We start from the raw sequence: 7438 nt of genomic DNA on the forward strand, positions 1-7438 counted from the left end.
ATGGACTGTCTGAACAAGTCAGTTCTAGGAAAGAAATTTTTATTGGTCTCGTGATGGGCCTTAAAGCAAATTAGATCCTGATGACCTTGGACTGATGCCACAAATTTTGACAAAGTTATTCCTATTGGACGCTCACTATCTCACTGTATTATTCAAAGTCTAATGAGCATTAACTATTCATTAATTAGGGTTTCCTTTATTATTTCACGGTAGTGTTGTCGTCCCAAATAGTTTTTATGATAACTCCTTTTGTTGGAAATAAGTAGATTATAATTCCCTCAGTGTGGCATGATTTATTCCTAGTTAGGAATTATCTTGACTTGCACAAGAAATAACAAACAAGCCTACCTAAAGCCCGTTCTTTTTATCTTGGCGAAATTCACTTCTACCCTATCAATCAAGGCAGTACTTCTACCCGTCTGGTTGGCTGTCACTAATCTATTATATTCACCTCTGAAGTGTATCATCGGCAAGGAAGTTAATAAAAATAGATATCTTGATTTAGATTTTCCTTACCCCGCAGGTCCTTGTCATTATATTGTGTAACACTGGAGATGTTCATTTGATAACATGCAAGCATGTCTAGACACGCACGGAGTCGAGGCACAATGAGGAACTCAGTGAATAAAATTTGAGTGTACAAAAAAATATCTATACATGGCCACAACACAACCGCAAAAATGGTAAACTCGTCACTATTTACTAATGTCCCTGTACGTACGTACGCTCTGAGCTCTCATCCGGGAGGTTGATAACTGTCGATCATGAGTCTAACACGTGATCCAAGACCATGGTGAATCACACACACACTCATACACACACACACGTACACACACATGTGCACAGACACATAATTTACTTACAAAGACAAAACTCCCTTATAACATTTATAAGAAAACTCCAAAACATCACAGGTACACTGTAAAAAAATCAAAATAAGTACATACATACATATACCAAAGGCTTTTTCCCCCTTACACGGGGGGGGGGGGTAGCCAAAAAGAAAAAGGCATAGAAATCACTCCCACCCATTTCATTTCCCATACATTCCACTCCCCTCAACCCTCCTCCCTCCCTCCTATCATGGCACCTCCTGGATGACGGGTCATCCCTGCATCCTGTCCACTGCCCTGGGTCAGAAGCAGTGTCGCAAGACACAGCACATCCACAGCAAGGCCGCTTCATAAATTCGGCGACCCCCCCTCTCCGTCCCCTCATGCAGGAAAGGAGAAGACGGGGAGAAATCCCTTCGGGCTGCGTCAATTTTTTTCTCATACATACTTCCTCACCCCATATAACCCACCCACTCCCCCGCATGCATCACAGCCTCATCTATACACTGCCCTTCTCCATTCACCCCTATCTTCTCTCCTCTCCCGTCCTTCCTCTACAGACATTCCTCTCTTTTGTAAAGCCCCTTTCACCCCATCCATCCATCTCATCCTAGGACGCCCCCTCATATTCACTCCTTCCACCTCCGCCTTCCACACTTCTTTTACTAATCTTTCTTCACTCATTCTTTCCATGTGTCCAAACTATCCTAATACTTCTTTGTCATTCCTATCTCCCAACTCCCTTTTCACCCCTGTTCTCCTCCTCACCTCATCATTTCTCACTCTATCTAGCCTAGTAACCCCTATCATACTTCTTAGACATTTCATCTCAAACACATTCAACTCCCGCAAACCAAAATTCACAAGATTTCATCCATGAAGCACCAACAGCAGAATATCTTTAAATTATCACCTCCCTTAAAAAAAAGAATGCAAAATACTCGCTACACATTCATACAACATTTGAATAATGCCTCTGACTCCATCTTTTCATCTTGACTTATGTACGGTTGGGGTTGGGTTAATAAGAATATTCCCCACGGATTCCCTGTATATAATAGGAGGCGTACTCGTAGTACAGGGGGTCGCCCAGCTTTCAGCGGGGAGTGGGGTGGATGGGATCTGTGTTACTCTGTCTTTCCTTCATGTCTATCTACTTCGCATAGTGGGTAAATTCGTTTTTTTGTATTGTTAATATCTAAAACTCGAAAAAATACAATCCTTAAAAAATAACAATCCTCTAAGTTTTGATTTTTTTTTAATATTAGAAATTTTCCAATTCTAGAAATCCCCAATGGAAAGAACTATTTGTAAGGTGAGAAGAAAAACCCAATGTCTTCATTACTCATGTGAACATTCATATGACATTCACTATACAAGCGCTAGATTCCAGTGAATCATTCAACAAGTGACCACAAGACAACATTGAAACACCAAAAGGACGCCCACAGAGTATGCGCAAAGAATCTAGAAGACACCTCAAAGACGCATACGACAGTCAATAACTTCACAAAGAAAAAATCGTTACACACATGAAAGAAACTCGAAAAAAAGTAGACAAGCGCATGAGACTTGGAAATCACCTGGTCAACAGACACCTGGATGAACTTTTAAGACACCCAAAAAATCCAGAAACACTTCGTACGTACTTAAAAAAGTACCCGGAAGACATTTATAAAGAGGAATCCAAAAGACATCTAAAAGACGCCAGAAGAGCATTAGAAAAAAGTATATGATACAATCTGTAGATGTCCAAAATATATTTGAAAAAACACTAGAAATACACCAGCAGTTAGATAATCTTCTTTTATCAAACCATTTGCAGTTTCATGTAGTGCATACATACATATGATTCTATTACAGCTCAGGCACCTACTCGTATATCAAAACTTGACGGTATCATCCAAACACCTGCTGCATGCTCACAAACCACGTTCAGCGTCCTCCTCAACCTTTCTCGGGTTGTCGTCCTCGATCTGTGGTCTAGGCGGCCGCATCACGTTTATTTGTTTTTGTCTCTCTGACAAGAAAGACACTGTAGCGTATCTAATCCCAAAGCAGAACACCAGAAGTGTCTGGGAGTGAATGGTGGTTGAGCTGGCACACCCTCCGGCCTGACTTTCAGCAACAGAGTGTTCAGGAAGTTCCACCAAATCATTCAGCTTTGGAACCTTGACTCTGATGCTATTAAGTGACAAAACCGTGAACTGGAAAAATTAGGAAAATTCTAGCATGGATTTCTCTAAATTCAATTTCCTTTATGATAGCATTACAAATATAAACAAGTACACTCACATACAAGCGCACACAGATGTGTGTGTGTGTGTGTGTGTGTGTGTGTGTGTGTGTGTGTGTGTGTGTGTGTGTGTGTGTGTGTGTGTGTGTGTGTGTGTGTGTGTGTGTGTGTATTCACTTGGTCTTTGGATCACGTGTTCGACTCGTGATCGACAGCTATTTCCCTCCTGGAAGAGAGCTCAGAGCTCGTAGGTCCGATCTATGGGTAATGCTATGACCTTTCACACACACACACACCCAACTCCCCGCCCACGAGAGTCAGAGTAACGACCCGAAGCGCAGCTGTACCGAAATAATTTCGGCCCTGGGCAGGATTCGAACCAAGCACTACGCGCACCACCATGCTAGTGGTTCATCGTTCTACCAACTGCGCCACCGAGTCGTGTGTGTGTGTGTGTGTGTGTGTGTGTGTGTGTGTGTGTGTGTGTGTGTGTGTGTGTGTGTGTGTGTGTGTGTGTGTGTGTGTGTGTGTGTGTATGTGTGTGTGTGTGTGTGTGTGTGTGTGTGTGTGTATGTGTGTGTGTGTGTATGTGTGTGTGTGTGTGTGTGTGTGTGTGTGTGTGTGTGTGTGTGTGTGTGTGTGTGTGTGTGTGTGTGTGTGTGTGTGTGTGTGTGTGTGTGTGTGTGTGTGTGTGTGTGTGTGTGTGTGTGTGTGTGTGTGTGTGTGTTTCAAACGTAATCTAAGATATATTTGTTAAAGTTTCACTAAGTTTAAAAGCAAATATTTGTTGTTGGTTTTCGGAAAAGAGCTAGGTTGTTAAATTATGCCTAATTTCAAAATCAATGAATCATCATATACTGATGACCTATCTGTAACCTTTATTTCATTAACAGACAAATTAACAACTAAATTATATCGTTGCTCCGGTACATAGTACAAATAATGTAAAATGTGAGTATTTACGTCCATTCTTACGCCCACTTGCAGATTCTAAAGCCTTCAATAATTCTGATAAGTGAAGAATCATTTGTTCTATTTTTTTTCTTTCGCCCGCCGCCTGTCGTTGCGTATTTTGAGGACTCCTGCATTAAATCCACGGCTTATTCTCACCTCTTGTCAGCCGTTGCTACTCAGGAAAATGTCACTTCTATCGATTCAATAGCACATTTCATATCAATATCACTGTTTTGTACGTATGTATGTGTAATAACAACAATAATAAAAATAGTAATAATAATAACAATAATAATAAAAATAGTAATAATAATAATTATAATAATAACAGTGATAATAACAATAAAGATAATAATAATAATGATAATAATAATAGTAATAACAGTAATGATAATAATAATGATGATGATAATGATAATGATAATGATAATGATAATGATAATGATAATGATAATGATAATGATAATGATAATGATAATGATAATGATAATGATAATAATAATGATAATGATAATGATAATGATAATGATAATAATAATGATAATGATAATGATAATGATAATGATAATGATAATGATAATGATAATGATAATGATAATGATAATGATAATAATGATAATGATAATGATAATAATGATAATGATAATGATAATGATGATGATGATGATGATGATGATGATGATGATGATGATGATGATGATGATGATGATGATGATGATGATGATAATGATGATGATGATGATGATGATGATGATGATGATGATGATGATGATGATGATGATGATGATGATGATGATGATGATGATAATGATAATGATAATGATAATGATAATGATAATGATAATAATAATAATAATAATAATGATAATGATAATGATAATGATAATGATGATGATGATGATGATGATGATGATGATGATGATGATGATGATGATGATGATAATGATAATGATAATGATAATGATAATGATAATGATAATGATAATGATAATGATAATGATAATAATAATAATGATAATGATAATGATAATGATAATGATAATGATAATGATAATGATAATAATAATAATAATGATAATGATAATGATGATGATAATGATAATGATAATAATAATAATAATAATAATAATAATAATAATGATAATAGTAATAATAATAATAATAATAATAATAATAATAATAATAATAATAATAATAATAATAATAATAATAATAATAATAATAATAATAATAATAATAATAATAATAATGTGTATACATTGTGACGAATGTGGATAGGAGGTAAGGGAACACGGGCTGAGGGAAATACTTTTATTCCTGACTAGTTTCGCATGAGTGGCTTCTTCAGAGGAATATAGTTTGAAGTCAAGTTGGTCAATATATATGGCAAAAGAAGGAACGTGGCAAAGTGTCAGGTTGGTCCCCCACTCGACCTCATCTGTCGGTGTGGCGGATTGTCACAGCGGGTGGACCAAGTATCCTCCTGTTGTTCGCGTGGCTGAAACGTCCGTCTGGTGTGGTGATAGGCTTGCTTTTAAGAGCACTTCGTATTTGCAGTAACGAATTTCTAGCGGATGAAATTGAAATTATTAAAACAACTTTTGAAGAGCTCAAATACCCCAGAGGGTTACTTTGCACCTTGGAGGAGAAGGCTCGTAGTATACTACGCAAAAAAAAGAGAAAAGTCCAACGCTAAATATTGGGTGGTCCCAAATTCCAATCTAGCGAGAGACCTAGACAAAATCTTATCGTCCTCCAACATTCGTCTTGCGACTTCCACAGGTACGAAAATAAAGGACCTTTTAATCAAGAAAAAAGACCCAACCACAAATACCAACAGCGTAGTTTACGAAATCCCGTGTGGTGGATGTGACAGAAAATACATCGGTGAAACCGGCAGAGGCTTAGACACCAGATTGAAAGAACACCGAGCAGATGCAAGGCACCATAGGGTTAGTAGTGCATTAGTTAACCATGTCGACGAAAGAGGCCATCTACCAAAATGGGACCAGGCAAAAATTCTCATGGATAACATTTCACGGCAGGAAAGAAAGGCGATGGAGTCCGTTTTTATCAACATCCATGATAACATCAATAAGAGGACTGGGGATTTAATATGGGCTAAAGCAGCAGCACACTTTATCGTAATGAATAATAAACACAGAGCCCCTGATCCAGACGGACGTTTCAGCCACGCGAACAACAGGAGGATACTTGGTCCACCCGCTGTGACAATCCGCCACACCGACAGATGAGGTCGAGTGGGGGACCAACCTGACACTTTGCCACGTTCCTTCTTTTGCCATATATATTGACCAACTTGACTTCAAACTATATTCCTCTGAAGAAGCCACTCAGGCGAAACTAGTCAGGAATAAAAGTATTTCCCTCAGCCCGTGTTCCCTTTACCTCCTATCCAAATAATGATAATAATAATAATAATAATAATAATAATAATAATAATAATAATAATAATAATAATAATAATAATAATAATAATAATAATAATAATAATAATAATAATAATAATAATAATAATAATAATAATAATAATAATAATAATAATAGTAAGAAGAAGAAGAAGAAGAAGAAGAATATACGGTTTATTGGGTATAGCAGCATTACTGCTGAAAATATACATCCTACAAGATTATAACATTATAAAACTATGACAGTGAAAAGATGTTGTTACAAGCATTAAAAACAAAACAAAACAGTAAGCTAAGGAATAGCTGTGTTATACAACATTGTTATTTCTTGTTGTTGATTAAGTGCACAAATGTTGGTATGGGCCTCTTCTTATACCGGTCATTTAGTTGGTCTCGTGATATAATAGTGTTTTGTGTTTCAGTCTTTGTTAAGATTGCATGAGTACTCATACACAACGTGGTTTTGTTTTAATTTGTCTCTAGTGGCAGTCATATTATTTTTCATAACAAGAGACGAAGTTCTGGGATCGCGGTGATAAATAATTAGTTATTACCGCAATCCTAGAACAAGAGACGAAGTTCTAGGATTACGGTTATAAATAATTAGTTATTACCACAATCCTAGAACTTCGTCCCTTGTTATGAAAAATAATTTGACTGCCACTAGAGACAAATTAAAGCAAAACCACGTTGTATATAAGTACTCATGCAATCTTAACAAAGGCGGTGTGCTTTGCAACGAAGAGTACACAGGCCACACAACGCAAACATCATCACAAAGGCTGACATTTCACATGCAAAACGATGCTATCAAAAATCACATCACAAAAATACATAACACTATCATATCACGAGACCAACTAAATGAGAAAACAGTCATAATTTCAAAGACCAACGATAAAAGAAAAGTGAAAATCTGGAGGCAGTTTTTATAAGAAACCATATGCCAAACATTAACATCCAGCAAAACCTGTGCGGACATTTGG

The sequence above is a fragment of the Oratosquilla oratoria genome, chromosome 36 (genome assembly GCF_046742065.1).
Source record: "Oratosquilla oratoria isolate Oo_2021 chromosome 36, ASM4674206v1, whole genome shotgun sequence".
In the NCBI taxonomy this organism is placed as follows: Eukaryota; Metazoa; Arthropoda; class Malacostraca; order Stomatopoda; family Squillidae; genus Oratosquilla; species Oratosquilla oratoria.